At 35.5% G+C, this 18,911-nt stretch overlaps 1 protein-coding gene and 1 pseudogene across 4 annotated transcripts in view; one reads left to right on the forward strand and one right to left on the reverse strand.

The window, feature by feature from the left end:
• LOC141495153 (protein unc-13 homolog B) overlaps positions 1–18,911 on the forward strand; it is a 369,137-nt gene that overhangs the window by 186,481 nt on the left and 163,745 nt on the right. The gene's annotated exons all lie outside the window — the stretch shown is intronic.
• Positions 17,025–18,468, reverse strand: LOC141495154 (mitochondrial glutathione transporter SLC25A40 pseudogene; annotated as a pseudogene).

Consider the following 18,911-nt stretch of genomic DNA (forward strand, 5'->3'; position numbering starts at 1 on the left):
ATCCTTTCTACACCATTCCTTATAAATTGTTATCCAGTCCACCTTTCTGGAGCATCAATTTCCCATACTCTTCTTACTCTCCCTTCCCTACCCAACTCACAGGTCCAAACCAACCTTCATTTTCCTAACAAACATAGTCCCTCCCTTTTCATTCCTCTTCTCCTTCCCCTGATTATGTTCCATTACTGCACTCCAGCAGCATGATAACCATACTGTTCTTAAGTGAACTCAGATTTCCCTCGGACCAGCACCAAGATTTCCCTGTGTTCAAGATACAGGAGATAGGTGGGCCTCCCCAGATCAAGGAGGAAAGCTTAGAAAGAATCAAAGAATCCCTCAGATCACATATGGGGGGAAAGAAATTTTCAACTATTAGATAATTGGACACTTATCTTAAAATTTATGTGAATGTCACTGTAGGGAAAGAGAATGAAAGTAGTGAGCATTAAACTGTACTTAGCATTATAGAAAACAATTGGCATTGATGCTATTATAGATACTGGAGAAAAAGCAGAGGAGAGATGCTCTAAAGATTTAGTTTGTCTGTATAAAAGTAAAAGTAATTACAATCATTTACATCAACTGCTTACCATTTATGCCTAATTACTATGCAGCACAATAACAATTATGTAAATCATTAGATGTGTCAGTTAACTTGTATAAGTTTTATTTGATTACCATACTAGACTCTCCTAGTAAAGTAGTAGGATCCTTTATAGCTTGGTTATCTGCTCACAATTTAAAACAGAATTTTATTGAGGAGTTGTAGAAGAGATAAAGAATAAGTAAAAGGAGAGTTTTGAGAAACTTTGAGAAACACATACAGGGTTACTTCAATTAAAAAATACTTTAGCAGTTAAGCTTTTAAAATGTTTGTAAAAAAGCTAAAAAATCATGTTATGTATTGCTGCCTTCATGATATCATGGAAAGAAAAAGGATAGAGTCACAAAACCTTTTGCTGCTGACTGGTTCTATTTGTACTGTTGCAAGTCACAGTTTCTTTAGTTGTAAAGAGGTTTGGTTTTGAAGGAGCCCTTATGGCCCAAAGGAGTAGTTTATGTATGGTCATAAATCAAAAATTCCTAGTCTTTTTTTTGGAGTATTGGCACTCTAGCAGTCTGGTAAAGCCTATGGATCCATTCTCTGAATAATGAATGTTTTTGTTTTTTTAATAGGTAGTCACTAGAAGTTTATTGACCAGGGAAGTAACATAGGACAATAAAATAAAATGTAGGATGGTATATAATTAATCACAAAATAGTATGTGGAACACAATGATGATGTTTATACTTCGTTCTTGAAGAAGACCATGACTTCAGGGGAGGTGAATTGAATTTGAGTGGGGGGGGGGGATTATGCTAAGTCACCAGCCTCATTTTCTCCTCTAGAGCCTTTTGGGTCCAGTGGCCAGATACGAATCAGGATGGCTGCAGATGGCTTGGATGTCAGGCAATCAGATTAAGTGATTGTCCAAGACTACATACCTAGTAAGTATCAAATGTCTGAGGGTGCATTCAAACTCCCATTCTCCCAACTACAAGGCCAGTGCTCTATCCACTGTGTTACCTAGCTTACTTTTCCAGTCATCCTGATTTATATCTGGCTACTGGACCTAGATGGCTCTGAAGGAGAAAATGAGGCTGGTGATTTAGCACAACACCCCTTCACTCAAATCCAGTGCATGTGTATGTCATGATGTCACCTCCCTGATGTCATGAAACACAGTAATGAAAGAGTTGTAGAGAGATTATGATCTGTTCCTGGGGATAAATAGAATAATGAATTTTTGTAATTTTTTTAAAAATACGCAAAATAAAATACAAAAGAAATCAGTTATATTTAAATGTAGTTATCAAAGTACACACACACATACACACATATGCATGTATATAAACACAACATCGTAGACTTCTGGTTAAGAGTCTTTGTCCTAGAAATAAGAGGTAGCCACTGGGGAAAATTGAGTAGGGAGTAGGTCAGACCTGCACAGTAAGGTGAGGAGCTCCATGATCTCTTTCTGATTCTTTTTTCTTTTTCCCTTTTCAGGAGAGAGAGAGAGAACCAGACTTAAATTCTTGCACCTTTGTGCTTGAAAGCTCATTGTGAGTCGATAGTGTGATGTATTTCCCCCCAAATATTAATGCAATTCTTGGTTGCATCACTGGAAGTATAATATTTAGAATAAGAGAAGATAGTAGATATACTGTTCTGTGGGCTATTCAGACCACATTTCTGTACCATTTTGGAAGAGGGCTATTGACAAAAACCAAGGAGCTACCTAGATGTTGAAGAGTTGAGAGTCATGCCATGAGGAACACTTGGGGATATTAGCCTGATGAATAGAAGAATCAGAATTGAATAGGATAGCTCTCTTCAGATATGTTATGTGCTGTGTGATGAAGGATCTGTTATCCAGAAGCACAACAACGCCAGGGATCAGATGGGCAGCATAATGCCTGAGCCAAGGCAATAAAGGCAGAGCAGCCATGGGAGAGGCAGGACAGCATCCAACAAAGAACCAGATTAGCAATCAGAGCAAGGTCAGCTACCTCACTAGACAAAGAATTAGGAACTGGAGTCAGCCACAAGTATTCATAAATCCAGGTAAAGACATAGTCTCATTGAGGTCAAAATCTAGAGATCCAGCAAGAAAGAACTGAAAACTTCACACTAATCAATTGTTTACCTCATCCCATTAGTTTTTATAGGCATCTTTTGGAGGCAAAGACCAGTGCCTAGGTTTGACTCTTGAGGCTTCTAGATGAGGGTAAATGAGATCTCCTAGTTGTAGTGGTGATGGAGAATGTAGGGAGAACCTGGGTATGTGTTTTCATCACAAAAAATCTACAATGAAATCATAATCATAATTACTAGCACTTTGAAATATGCAAAGCACTTTACATAGGTTATCTTCTATGATCCTCACAGCAATTCTGACAGGGAGGTACTATTATTGTCACTGATTCACAGGTAAGAAAACTGAGTCTGAGAGGGATAGCAACTAATATGCTCACAATCTCTCATCCTCAGTTACACAGCTTGTGTCTGAGCAGAATTTATACTCAGATATTCTTGAGTGCCAGTCCCATACACTATCTGTGGGACCATCAGAGCTACCTCTAATCTCTCCCTACAACTGAACCAAATCCTTGATTTTATGGGCCCCACAACCTAGTCTCATTCTTCATATGCAGTGTAATATCATAGTATCCCTAAACAATCAATCACCACTCCATTTAGGCTGGTCTTCATATTGTTCTCTGAACAAGCAATGCTCTTTCTTGGATTTGTTTTTGTTATTTCTGCCATCTGGAATCACCTATCCTCCACCTGCCTGAATTCTATTTTGATACATTGGGATGTATTGTCTTTATTTACTGTGTGTAGCTTTACAGATTTTGGTCTTCTAATCGCAAACTCTTTTCCATCCTAATTCACCTTCCATACAACTAAAGTGCTTTTTTCTGAGGTTCAGATCTATCCTTATCACCCCCCCCCACTCAGTTACTGGCAGTGGTTTCTTATTACCTCCAGGATCAGATATAAACTTTTTTGTTCAATGTGTAGAGTCCTTACACCGTGGTCCTTTCTACCTTTCCTATCTTCTTATACTCTACCCCTAGTCTCCCTGATATGAATCATAAGGAATGGTAAGTCTCATAGAATTCGGGATAAAGTAGTTGCCTCTTTTTAAATTCAAAAAGGCTCTTTTAAAATACTGTTTTTACTGATAAAATCATATTGGTTTATGATCCTGAAACATTTTAATGCTATTTATAACTTCTTTAATGTATTTGGTTATAGCTTTTGTAGTTGCCAAGCTGCATTTGCATAGGAGGTTGGTCCCAAGATGATAACTTTGTATGCTTGACTGGAAGGACTGTAATTTCTTAGGTATTTAGCTCCAGCATTCTGGGCTTCTCCCATCATGGCCTGAGGGGAAAACAGTGGTCAATGTGGTGGAGGTGGTTTATGCTGCCTCCTAACTCTCCATCAGGGAGCCTTGTTGCTTTAGCTAAGTAGGCCTGTACATGGCAAGTGGTTAGCATTTGGTGAGTATGGTTGACTTCTTCTCTATGGGAATTGCCTCCATCCATGACTTTAAAGTCTGAGCCAACAGCTGTTGATGGTGATGACAAGGAAGATGGTTCCTTTCTCCCCTTAATGATGGTTTCAGGCCTGAATTGGAAGCAGGTCTGATGGTCTAGGATCCCCTGCTATTAACTACTGAGGAGATTGCCTCCACTAGTATAGATGGATCATAACCTTTTTGTCCTTGCCTTAGTGGACAGTCTATGTAACTTAACAAGTCTGAAAAAAGTCCATTATCTGGTGACCTTCCAGATGGTGATGAGCTTTTTTGAATTTCTTAAAGCTGGGCCTCAGGATGGTACCTTGAAAGAAAGACTTTCTCTAAATCTCCCCTTTGATAATTACTATCTTAGTGATCTTAGGCAGGTCACTTATATCCCTCTGGATCTCAGTTTCCTCATCTATAAAATGAGAGGGTGGGACAGGTGGTCTTTAAAATCCCTTTTTATAGTTCTTTTCATTCCTTTTGAGATTGATTACAGACCCCATACAAAAATGTCAGAGCTATGCTCTGCTTTGAGGAAACCTAGGATCACTTTAATATCATGGTGAAACACTGGAATAGGACTTAGTAGAGATAACATTTAAATGGTATGATTTGGTGACTTTCACATTTATCCTTAAGAGTTATTAATCATATTTACTCTAAATTTGTGCTGTTGCTAGATTCTGAAATCTTTGCTTGGAATCAAAAGGCTTCTCTGTCTTGTCACCTTCAGGTTCTTGGATTATAATGCCTTTAGCTATTGGCTATGGGTTCTTTAATCATTCATATTTTTCTTTCTCTAAATATTTACTACATTGCACAAAAGTTTCTTCATAAAAGAGAGGTACTGTTCTAGGCATTCATTCCTCTGACTTCCTTTATTCGTTGCCCAATGCTGAGGCAACACGTCATGGATTTCAGTTGCCATCTGGGATTCTTTTTTGATTTCTTGGTTTTAGGATAGGGTTTCATTTCCTTTTACTGTCACTATCCCTACCCATCCTTCAAATCTTCCCTTTTCCAGGAAGTCTTCTCTGATAACTCCAGACCACACAGAGATTTTTCTCTTTAAATCTAGATTTAAAACTGCTGGTGAAAATAAAATTAGGAAGAAAATGATATTATATTTCACAATACTTTTCTCAATTATAGGTTCTTTTTCACCGTTTTTTCACGTGAACACAAGTAGGATAGTGATTGTTTTAGCTACTGTCTTCAAGAAGAAAAGGAATATACCAAATAAATATATACCGTTATTATCCTCTTTGAGTTAAATAGCATTCAGTATAATTTAGTAATTGAAAGGGCAGTCCAGTAATTGAAAAGACAGATGGCAGTTCTCTCAGAGGCTATGACGATGGTATTAACTGTTCTGGCATTCTGTTGTCATGGAGAAATTAACCAGTGGTGGACATTAATTAGTGTTAGCACAGGAGGCATTTGGGTTGTTTGGGCGTGTTGTTTCACAATTATAATAATTATTTTAAAATATGACCATTACTGATTCATAGGATTTCATGTAGCATAAACAAGATGAACAGACTGTTAGTATGGTACTTGGAATGAAGCAGGGAGGGGGAGATGATGGTACTTTTATCTCTGGGAATATGAAGATTACTTTCTTTCCAGAAAGTGTTTTGCTTAGAGATGACTAAGTTCAACTTATTTCTTTCAGAAGTTTTTTTTTTCACTTATATGTATAGTGAGTAAGTGGAGTCCATGAATTACGTTCTGATAATCTGAAATCACCTATTGGAGAGTGGAATGAGAAGAAGGGGGGGGGGGTTGGAAGGGCTAATCCAGAAAGTTATACCAGAAAGCAGCAGTTATAATCCTATTGTTGGATGAGGAGTTAAAGAGTAGATTGAAGTTACTGTTCCAGGATCTTGTAATAATTTTTTTTTTTTAAAAAGAGTTCTTCAAGTAAAATCTTTAATCGGCTTCCTTGTTTTTCATAGTTCATACAAGTTTTGAGGCTGGGAAGCAGTTAGGTTAAATTATCTGTAGCATCTTCTCTATTGTGGTCATGGTTGTTATTATTGTTCAGTCATTTCAGTTATATCTGACTCTTTGAGACCCTGTTTGGGATTTTCTTTGCAGATATACTGCAATGGTTTGTCATTTCCCTCTCTGGATCATTGTACATGTGAGAGACTGAGGCAAACAGGGTTTTGTGACTTGCCCAGCATCATATAGATTGTAAATGTCTGAATTTGATTTTTACTGACCTCAGGCCCAAGATTCTAGCTACTGAGTCATTTTCCTACATATGGGATAGTGCTACACAGACTTTAAGAGTCTGAACACCATTTATAGGATTTCCCGGCTGCTGCTATGTAACCTCATTAATTCCTTGATTGACGTTCTTTTATTAGGCTGTAAAATTACTCACTAAGGCAATTTTTTAAAAAGTTTGACTAGTGACACAGATTACACCATATTTTTGATTACAGTTTAAGAAATAAGGTATATAATTTCTTTGCTACATTCACTCAAACCCACGCACCAGTAGATGCTATATTTAGCATTTTGAGGTTTTATTGTCCACTGTATTGTGCCAAGTCAGAAATGCTGTGGGATTAGTAACAGAGTTCATCTCATGCTTTTTATTCTACTGTGGGTAATCAGTGTAACAACACAGATTATTTAAATTTTATAGTCTGTCTGCTTTCATATTCCTTGGTTGAGTGGTAGGCATTTCTACCAGAAAAATCTTATCTTCTGCACAATCTCTAGTGTTCTTTACACAGTCTCACTTTAAAAAGGATATACTCATTATTTCCTGCAGATTCTACCTGTTCATGCATACCCTGAACCCTGACTCCCAATTAAAATTTATAGTATGTGAACACAATATTTTCTGTATCATCAGTTTCTCTGTCGTTTCTTATGCTGGCTTTGCACAAAGGCTTTTGGTTAAGCTTTTGTGTGCACTTATTATTGTATACATTTATCATTATGTAATAAACTCGCATTTTATACATTATACATTTATCATTTCTAGAGTTATAATATTCTATCATGAACCGATTTGGTTTATGATCTTACATATTAATCCATAGTTCTGTCTTGATTCTTTAAATCTTTAATAATCTTGTGTATATCATTTTGTGTCTATGCTTCAACAATATAAATATCTAAGTTAGAATGATTGTCTCAGAGATTTTTGATTATTGCTATAGCCTGAGTTGAAAGAATTTCTTTGGGAAGTCAATGATGAATTCTGACTATTTTTTCAGAATCCCTATTTCCTGCTAAAGCATGTCCTTAAAAACTAGAGTCAATGGTTTAAGGCTTATTGTGCAACTCATTCTTCACTCAAATGTCATAGGTCATTAATTGGAAAAGATACCTCAATATCAGTACTGTCTGCTGTATCATGAGCCATCTTAGGATATTGATGAATATCTCAAGGTATTTATACTTCTTAAGTACCTGCCAGAATCCAAGTCTGGATGATAAGACATGGAGGCCCATTGTCCTTCCTTAGATTTCTTTTTTTTTTTTTGCTATGAGGTAGAGATCATGTCTGTTATACCATGTTGTGATTCAGACCCCTTGGCTTTAGCAATGTAAAAAGAAAGTATAGGATACTTTCTAGGACTCTTCTAGAAGTGAGGAGAAAAGTGGGAATGAAAATCTTTTTTTTAAATCTTTATTTTTTCTTGAAAATGACAGCACCTCAGACTTCATTCATATAGACTTTCCTCAGCATTATTTGTATAAAGAATAAAATACATTTAGGATCAGGGGATTAACCAGCCTTGTCACACTCTATCTAAGTATCTATCTAAAGATATCTGAAGTATCTATGTGATCAACACAGGCTGATTTATAAAAAAGATGAAGTTTCACATTCCTTTTGCTTTATTGATCTCCATCTTCATTGTTTATTAATTGTTTATTAATAGAGTGGCATAATGGATAGTGCTAAACCTGAGTCTAACCTCTACTCTGATACATAATAGCTATTTGATTCTAGGCAAATCACTTAACCTTTCTGAGGTTTAGTTTCTTCATCTGTTAAATGGGGAAATGACAGAGGTGTTGTAAAATCAAATTAGTTCCCTACAAAATATGTAAAACACTTTGAAAATCTTAAAGTGCTATATAAATGCTGGATATTAGTATTGTTATTATTATTACAGAGAAATCTGTTAAAATGTTGCTGTCTTTCTTAGATTCTCTCCCTGTTCAAGACCCTCTTCAGAAGCCAATCAGTAACAAATCTAGAGATTCCTTGATTACTTCAATCCATAATAATCTCTACTTCTAACACATGCCATTTGGAATAGTAACCCTTATAATCCATTCATGCAGTGGCTCATTATTTAACTTTTTCATGTATTAGCCTTTCTCCCTACCTAGATAATAAATTCCAGAAAGTCAGGAATGGTATGCTGTTTCTTTGTATCTCTCACATTACCTTACATATAGTAGGCACTCAATAAATATCTGTTGATTGAATATAGTAGGCTACTTCCTCATTTGTTTAACTTGCTTTGGCAATCATATAGCAGTAAATATTTGTATTGTTATTGGTAGCAGCATCTGCAGACCTAGGTGAACTTAAAATATTGTAATCAACTCCTACAAGCCAGTAAGAAGCTATTAAGATCTTAGGGCCATCATTTGAGTTCAATCACCTTACTTACTGAGACAACATTCTGTTTCTTAATTCCTATAAGCACCACGTATTATTTACAAGTATTGAATTACTGTTATGTGCTGAGCACCATGGTTAATCCTGTGACTCATAGAAGAGTAGTTTAAAGTGTGGTCTTTGTTTTACATGCATTCTAGGAAAGAAAATACAATTAAAACATTTAAAGAAATCAGAAGACAGTAAGCTGCCAATTTATGTAATATCGACTGTAAATACTATAGAAATTCAGAAAGAGGAACAGTAGGAAGGCTTTCTGATAACAGAAAGGTTGAGCAGGGCAATCTAGGGAAAGACAAATGGAAATGAGCATGATGTGGTCAGGAAGTAGTGAAAAGTGACAATCCTGAGTGAAATTGCTTTATAGATTTTTGTAGTTGATTTGGATGATAAGAAATAAATTTGAAAGGAGTGCCTTGTAAATTGCATTAAGTTTGAACTTGATTTAATAAGTAGTAAATTGTCATTGAATACGAGAGTGAAATACTGCAAACCATATTTTTGAAAGTTTAGTCTCTCCCCAACTCCAGTTCATCAAACATACCAGACCACAGGTAGAGAATGCATTTAAGAAACTATTCCTATGAAGCAGGCAGTTAATCATAGGGTCTGAGAGGTTGAAAGCACTTTAATAGTTATCTTTCTAAGCTTCAGTATACTCATCTACATGATCTCTTGATTTTTCAAATTCTAGAGATTGAGTTCAACCTCCTTCCCTTTCTTAAAACATCCTTGAGAAAGTGGTCTTCCAGGTTTTTCTCTTGAGCATTTTGCCACATAAACAAGCCCTTCCCATTTTTGGACATCTTATTCTTAGAAAATTTGTTCTTGTTTTGAACCTTCTAATCATTTATACTCATTAGCCTTATTTATGTACTATGGAACTAAAATGAAATCCAATTCTTCCACATGATGCTGTAACTCTTGATATATTTGAAAACAGCTGTCATGTTCCTGTAAAGTCTTCTCTTTACATTAAAAATCATTGTCCATTTGACATGTAAGCATATATAGATGTTATACCCACAATCTTGGCATCATTATTGTTATTAACACTATTCTAGCCAACTGACTTGCTGGTCATATAAAGGGGCAATAGGTTTTGAGAGGAAGGTGCAATATGAGTTATTTCAAAGGATGAGATAAACCGGTGTCAGATAGGGGTGTGATGGAAAAGGATCAGCATTGACTCCTAGGTTTATAACCTAATAAATTGGAAAAATGGTGATATCCATTACAGATTGGAGATTGTTGGAATTTCTGTTATTAAATTTAAAAATGGAAGGAACAGACATGCTCTGCTTTTGTGTCATTGGAAAGTTTGAAATATCATTTATAGATAGTGTGAATGACTTACATGCTTCAGTTGCCCTGGCATCTGGACTCTTAGGTCCCATTGTATCAGAGGTTTTTTTGTGTATTCACTGGTAAAAGCTGTAGTATGTGAATTGAAGATGTTCTACTCCCTGGGGAAGTGGGTATCATTAGTTCTCTAATTAAAATTGTAAACTTGAAATTCATTTAGATTGTAGGAGTCCATTTAATATGTGTGAATGCCCATTTTTGAGAATGCTGTTCATTTTGTAATAAAGCTGTTAGAATGCTCAGTGTTACCAAGGGAGCACATTTTAACATAGCTTTTTCAAAAATTGCATTTTCAAAAATGTCTTCTATGTCCCTGACTTACCATGAATTTATAACCTGGGCATCAAAAAGTATGTGTGCAACAAATCATTGATTGAAGGAGAAGTAGTAACTGTGAATTTTCCAGAATCAAGATTATTCTGAGGTTTTAATGGCAAAGATGCTGAAAAATAAAAATAATCAAAGTTGGATTGGTGGTGAAAAGACTGGCATATTAATGAACAATTGGTGAAGCTGTGAACTGATCTATCCTTTCCAGAAAATAATTTGATATTATGATAAAAAGTTACTACAATGTTCATTTTGAAAAAAAGAGATTCTGTTGCTAAGCATATACTCTGAGGAGAGTAGGGACACAAATACAGGCTTAATAGTCAAGACATTATTTATAGTATCACTTCGTGAGGTAGAAACAGTAGATACCAATCAATTAGTACTTGTCTAAACCAATTTTAGTACAAAAATGTAATGGAACATTACTTTCTATTCTGTGATGAATATAGAGAAATATAATAACACTAATATGTACTGATACAAAATCAAATAAGCTCAACCAGAAATAATAACCACAACAATATAGACAGAAAAAATAACCTCAGAACAATCAAAATGAAATACTACAAAACTATGACCAAGCATGTCATTTATAAAAAATATGTGAAATGAAGAGACATAAGGCTATTATCAATAGTGACAATTGCTTCTATTTGATTAATACTTTAATGTTTGCTAAGTGCTTGGCATGTTATCTCACTTGATCCCCCACAACAACCCTGTGAGGAAGTTGTTATTATTATTATTATTATCATCATCATCATCATCATCCCCATTTTATAAATGAGAAAATTGAGACATAGAGAGGTTAAGTGACTTGACCAAGGTCACACAGCTGGTGCCTAGGATAGAATTTGAACTCAGGTCTTTCTAATTCCATGTCCTGTTTTCTTTCCACTGTACCACCTAGCTTTCATATATGTGTAGAATAATTCACATAATGTCTTTTTTGATATGTTGATTAGTTTTACTGAACTGTTTTTTCCTTCTTGTTTCTTATTCTTTGTTATAGAAGACCATTCTTTGGGGGGGGGGGGATTGGGGAGTGTAGATATATTTAGAAATGATGTGATGGAAAAACAGAAGATATCATTAAAAATGTTTTGAAAAAATAAACTTTTATCTATTCTCAAGGTGCTAGGATAGTACCTATGATTTCCTTTCCAAGTTATCCAAGGAAGCGCTTGAGGATTTGTTGCTTGTCATTGAAGCAAAGGGAATAGTTTGTGTTTATAGCATTGTGAGATAGAAATGGGAAGAATGAAGTTCAAATCCTTGCTCTTTTACTTCCTAACTTATATGATCTTAAGAAAGAAGAAAAGTTCCCTCTCACAGCCTCAATTTTTCCATCAGTAAAATGGGGAAAAAGAACAGAAATACATGACCTTTTACATTCCCATCAGCTTAGAAGCTGTGATTCTAAGAACTTCCTCAAAAGGCTCCCTCTATCAGCTTTGAGCCCTGTAAACTGGAATGTCTCTATTTTAGAGGCTATTATATTCTTCCTGGGTGGGGATTGTTGGGATTTTTCTGGTGAAGGGGGTCTGTACCAACTATCTACTTTTTTTTTCCCACAGTCTTGGACTAGAGACAGTGTTCAGTACAGATGCCAGTTTCTTTTTAAGATGTGCTTTGGGAGAGACACTTAGTTATTTTTCATTTTGGGTCTTGAAACTGAATATTTGTTTCATTTGTAATTAAGTCTAAGAAATCTCTACAACATCTAGGGCAGCGTCATGCATAATGAGGCCTATAATAAATGTATTTTGATGACAGTAGTTATTCTCCGATCTCTCTTATGTTATCTATTTATAGAAACAAAGGACCCTGAAAATGGATAAGTTGAAGTTCTGGTTACTTCTCTGGTTCAGTTTTATAGATTTGCACCAGCATTTAATATAGTTACATGGGGGAGACATAGGCCAAATTGCATCTTCCTTTAATCCTACAACTCAATAGTGATGAGTTTTGTTTCGGGAAGGATTATTCTATCTGCCTCTTGTAGATTTCTTATTTATAGGTTTCTCTAAATCTTCAATTTATTTCTCTGGTCTGTCTAAACATTTTGGTATTGAGTTTTTTTTCTTTTTTTTTTTAAAGATTTTATTTAATTTGCGTTTTAAATTTTTTCCCCTAATCTTGCTTCTTACCTCCCCCCCTCCCCAGAAGGCAGTTTTCTTTACATTGTTTCCATGGTATATATTGATCTAAGTTGAATGTGATGAGAGAGAAATCATATCCTTAAGGAAGAAAAATAAAGTATAAGAGATAATGGAATTGCATAATAAGATGATTTTCTTTTCTAAATTAAAGATAATAGTCTTTTGTCTCTGTTCAAACTCCATGATTATTCTCTGGATACAGATGGTATTCTCCATTGTAGATACCCCAAAATTGTCCCTGATTGTTGTACTGATGGAATGAGCAAGTTCATCAAGGTTGGTCATCACCCCCATGTTGCTGTTAGAGTGTACAATATTTTTCTGGTTCTGCTCATCTCACTCAGTATCAGTTCATGCAAATACCTCCAGGCTTCCCTGATATCCCATCCCTCCTGGTTTCTAATAGAACAATAGTGTTCCATGACATACATATACCACAGTTTGTTAAGCCATTCCCCAATTGAAGGACATTTACTTAATTTTCCATTCTTTGCCACCACAAACAGGGCTGCTATGAATATTTTTGTACAAGTGATATTTTTACTCTTTTTCATAATCTCTTCAGGGTATAGACCCAGTAGTGGTATTGCTGGATCAAAGGGTATGCAAATTTTTGTTGTCCTTTGGGCATAGTTCCAAATTGCTCTCCAGAAATGTTGGATGAGTTCACAGCTCCATCAACAATGTATTAGTGTCCAAGATTTCCCACATCCCTTCCAACATTGATCATTATCCTTTCTGGTCATACTGGCCAGTCTGAGAGGTGTGAGGTGGTACCTCAGAGATGCTTCAATTTGCATTTTTCTAATAAGAAATGATTTAGAGCAATTTTCACATGACTATTGCTTTGATTTCCTCATCTATAATTTGTCTTTGCATATCCTTTGACCATTTTTCTGTTGGGGAATGGCTTTGTTTTGAAAATTTGACTCAGAAATACTATTTATAAAAATTGTTTCCCAATTTACTACATTTCTTTTGATCTTGGTTACAGTGGTTTTATCTGTGTAAAAACTTTTTTAATGCAATCAAAATTATCTAGTTTGTTTTTAATGAAGTTCTCCATCTCTTCCTTGGTCATAAGCTGCTTCCCTTTCTATAGATCTGACTCCTTGATCTTCTAGTTTGCTTATAATATTTCTTTTTATGTCTAAATCCTGTATCCATTTGGATCTTATCTTGGTATAGGGTGTGAGGTGTTGGTCTAATCTAAGTTTCTTCCATACTAACTTCCAATTTTCCTAACATTTTTTTTTTTAGGTTTTTTGCAGTGGGGTTAAGTGGTGGTTTGTCCAAGGCCACACAGCTTGGTAATTATTAAGTGTCTGAGGCCAAATTTGAACTCAATACTCCTGACTCCAGGGCTGATGCTCTATCCATTGCGCCACCTAGCCGCTCTTCCCAACAGTTTTTATTGAAGAGAGAGTTTTTATCCCAATAGCTGGGCTCTTTGGGTTTATCAAACAGCAGTTTACTATAATCATTTCCTGCTATTGCACCTGATCTGTTTCATTAGTCTACCACTCTGTTTCTTAGTACCAAACAGTTTTGATTACTGATGCTTTATAATATAATTTTAGATCTGGTAAGGCTAAGCCACCTTCTTTTGCACTTTTTTTTCATTGAATCCCTGGAGATTCTTGACTTTTTATTTCTCCATATGAATTTACTTACAATTCTTTCTAACTCATTAAAGTAAGTTTTTGAAATTTTGATTGGTAGGGAACTAAACAGGTTTTGGTAGTTTTGGTAAAATTGTCATTTTTATTATATTAGCTTGGTCTATCTATGAGCAGTTGATGTTTGCCCAGTTATTTAAATCTGATTTTATTTGTGTGAGAAGTGTTTTGTAACTGTTTTCAAAAAGTTTTTGAGTTTGCCTTGTCAGATAGACTCCAGGCATTTTATATTGTTTGAGGCTACTTTGAATGGGATGGTATTGAGTTTCTTAAATTTAACTTCTCATCCTATGAAGCTGTTACTTCTTTTAGTTATATAACTAGACATCATGATACCCCTTTCCTACATGATACACTCCTCAGTGACAGATTCCATGCTGCATGATTTTGAGTCTTTTCGGGGGACCTGGAGTGGAAATGCTTGCCTGAATTCAAAATAGAAATTCCTTTTGATCTTTTGAGTTTCTAACTTGAATGACCATCTTTCTATATGGGAGAAATCTCTTGGATGCTTCTTTTTTAATGTGTTGTTATGTCATTGATCCTCAACTAATTACCATTGTCAGACTGATTATTGTGGGTTACATGCTAACTGTAAGATAAGAGCAATCTGATTACAATTAGCTACACCTACCTTTTCTTGGTAAATTGGCCTTATTAAATAGGTTATGTTGGTTTTAGAAAAATTTGTTGTAATATAAAAGGATAGAGACATTTTATTTAGTTGTGAACTTTGTTTCCTTGGGGGCAACTACGTGATCTTGTAGATAGAGGGCTGATCTTGGAGTCAGAAAGACCTGAGTCCAAGAATAACTTTAGATACTGAGTAGCCATATGATGCCAGACAAATCACTTAACCTCTGTTTGCCTCTGATTCCTCTTTCATAAGCTGAGGAATAATAGCTCTATTTCACGGTGTCATTGTTAGGATCAAATATTTTAAAGTGCTTAGCATGCAGGTATTAGGTAAATTTTCACTATTATTATTAATATTATTATTAAAATTAGATTGCTTACAGTGTGAAATTATAGTCATTTGGCCAAGGTTCCTTTGAATAAAGGTCCAAAAGGCCAGGATCAGGCTATGTGAACATGTAAACATGAGTATTGGTCTTGCATGTATGTATTTTGAGGGGGGGTAGGAAGGAGTGCAATAGAGTTTCCAACAGCATGGTTTACATGTCTGTGTGGAGTCTCAGAGAGCCAGATCCCTGGGTAATATTTGATTGTGATTTTTGCCTCAGACATAAAAACAGTATGTGAGGCAAAACTGACTGAAGTCATATCCTAGACACAACTAGAAGTATCTAGGTTATGGTGGCTAGTGGAAGTCTTGGAGTCAGAAGACCTGAGTTCAAATCCTACATCAAATATTTATTAGTTATCTTCACTCTTTCTCATTCCCCCTATCTAATATGTTGCCAAGTTCTATCAGTTTCATTTTTTTTTTTAGTTTTTGCAAGGCAATGGGGTTAAGTGACTTGCCCAAGATCACACAGCTAGGTAATTATTAAATGTCTGAGGTCAGATTTTTTTTGAATTAATAAAGGAAGCAAAATCTTTAATGAAAATGAGTTAAAAACAAATAGACATACATAGTTTCCAAATCAACATAAGATGAAATACACATGGTGACACTTCAAAATATGAGATATAAAATGATTTGGTTAGCAAAATATATGAACAGTTCTCTTAGTTTTTAGTATAGAATGCATTAATTTTCTAACTCTTACCAGATAACATTTAAATCCCCATTTCCTTCAATTATTCTTTTCTGAAATTTTTCACATTTCTATGAAAAATACTTAGACCATAATAAAGTGCTTGTCTCATAACATAAATTATTCTGAGGGGAAAAAGATCAAAGAGTAATTTTAAAAATTTATGCTACTTCCTATTCAGTCATTACATCTTTCTTCATTTCATTTTGACACATCACACACTATTGCCTGTAACAAGAAAGGTTTCTTTAAAAATAAATACCACTAGCCTTGATTATTGCTTATTTTCATGGTCAGCAATACAAATGTATAATGTAGTAATATGTGAAAACTGGAAGTTACATGAAAATATTTAGCCACTGATGATGTGATAATCTCTACCATAGAACAAACCTACAAAATTGAGCTGGGAAAAATAAAATGACACCTATTAATTGCATAATAAAAAGTACAGGACTTATATGCTAAATCTTACTCATTTTAAATATCATGTAGTCCTCAAGTGCTAAAATGAATTTAGATAACTAGAAGCATCAGAAAGTAATGAAGCACTTCCTGTTTACTTTTTTTCAATAGCAGTAGATCCTAGTTCTTAGCAATTATCATATCACAAACTAGGCTGCCTTTTCAAGTGCTCCATTTATCCGAACTGAAGATAGTCATTTTCTAAAGTAGTTTATTCTGTGCTGAATTAGGATGAACCATAATTTGAAATGAGCACAAAGTTTCCAAGAACACAGCAAAAGATGTATAACTCTTGCTTATAGTGGCAAAAAAGTATTATTTTTGAACATAAAGGTAAAACAATCATGGTTAGAAAGCAGCAATCTTAATATATTTAGGGCCCCAAACAAAAAAAAAAATCTAAGGAATATTAGAATTAAATAAAACACATTGGCAATATTTGGCAAGTACTAGTAATGACATTATATAATGTCTTCCACTTCCATTTCATTAAAAAATAATTATTTGTATACATGATTAAGATTTGCCCCTTTTTAGCCTTTTCTCTTTTAACACTCCATTCCTATCATGTCATGGGAGGTAACGAGTAACAAAGAAAAGTACAGAATTCAATAAAGAATTCTTGCTGTCTCATCAAGCTTTTCTTTTCCTTTCTAATATTCTCACAAGGGTTAGGGATACCCTATGAAGAATTTTCTTAAACTTTTCCAAAGACAGAATAAAACAGAAGATGTGTTCTTAAATTATTAATTAGAATTGGGAAAATAATATTTTTTAAAAAATAAAGAAAAGATCATTTTAAACAGACCTGAAGTTTACACATTTCTGAGAATTTTCCAGTTAATAATATGACCATAATTATTTCAAGTCCAAATAGCCAGAAGTATGATGTTCTTGTTTTTTTGAGGTTTTGCTTAATGAAAAAAGCCTTCCCAAATTCATATGTACTGACCATTATGGCACAAGCAGGAGCAGCTTTAATTAACCGGGGAATTAGTCCTGCAAATAATCCAGAAATTCCATGCTTAGCAACAATCTGCTTCATAATGTCCCATGTGGATGCACGTAGAGCAACATCTCGAGCACTTTCATGTCTCCAAAGTTTGGTTTGTTTTTGTGTTTTTACGACATCAAATGGTAAAGTCACAATAGATTCAATAGAACCAGATATTGCCCCCACAGCAAAATTTATTCCAAAGGTTGGCTCATATTTATCAGAGTTTTGCAAAGCCACTTCTTAAACATTTCAAAGTTATACCAGTACATTGCTGAGAAAGGTACATCTCTCATTACAGTAGAACTCCAGCCTCTCCAGAGTGAAATCCAACCATCTTCTGCCAATTTCCATCTGACAAACAGATGTAATTCCTTATAAGATAATGCTCTGGATTGCATTTTGGTTCTAATCAACTCTAAGGGACTTATTACAGTTACTGCACCTAATCTAGCCACAGTTCCAGCAAAAATTGGTACGTAGGCATCATTTTCTACTTTAGACTTTATAAATGAAGATAACTGGTCATAGCAAGTAAAATATATAACTGTAGCAGGAACTGCCATCACTAGTGTAGGGGGAAGACCACTCCACAAGGATTTTATGCCCTCATTTCGAATAATTTTTATAAAGGCATCCAATGTTCCACTGAAGTGGCCAGCCGTCTTGTACCATGCTTTGTGGCTACCCTCGTCACAGAAATACAGATGATCCGTCAGTCCATTACAATATAAAAAACATCTTTTGGGGTAAGGGTTGTTCAGAACTTGGAGACGAATTTTAACAACATCCAAAGGAGTCACCATTAGTGATGTAAGAATAGCTCCAGTACATGAGGCAATCATTTGATGCAAAGGTGTCACTGCAGGAAACATTTGTGCTGTCTGTTCGCCATCCATATTAACACCTGGTGAGAAAAACTTCCGGCACCGGTGGTTGGGGCTTCGGCGGTGGGGGGCCCGGCCCGGGTTCTGGCAGCATCCACCATGCCAAGAGCGCCCGGCCCACGGCGGCCTCATCAGGCTGAGGTCAGATTTGAACTCAGGTCCTCCTGACTCCAGGGCTAGTGTACCACGTACATGGCCCCCCCCCCCCCCAGTTTCACCTTCCTAGCATCTCTCAACTAACCCTGCTTCTTTCATTTGATAGTGCTACCACTCTAATGCTAGTCCTTGTCTCCCTGTGCCTAAACTACTGCAGGAGCCTGTTGTGGGGGAGGGGTTTGAGTCTATCTGCTTTAAGTCTTTACCTAAATCTAGTTTATTCTTGATTCAGCTGATGAAGTGATCTTTCTGTTCTAAAGGTCTGACCATCTCACCCTCTATCTGTAAACTCCAATGACTTCCTATCACATCTAGGATCATATAGAAAAATCTTCCCTTTGGCATTCAGAACTCTTCATAACTTGTACCCTTGCCTTACACTTGATCCCCACCCCTCTTCCCTCCAT

The sequence above is a fragment of the Macrotis lagotis genome, chromosome 8 (assembly GCF_037893015.1).
Source record: "Macrotis lagotis isolate mMagLag1 chromosome 8, bilby.v1.9.chrom.fasta, whole genome shotgun sequence".
Lineage (NCBI taxonomy): Eukaryota > Metazoa > Chordata > Mammalia > Peramelemorphia > Peramelidae > Macrotis > Macrotis lagotis.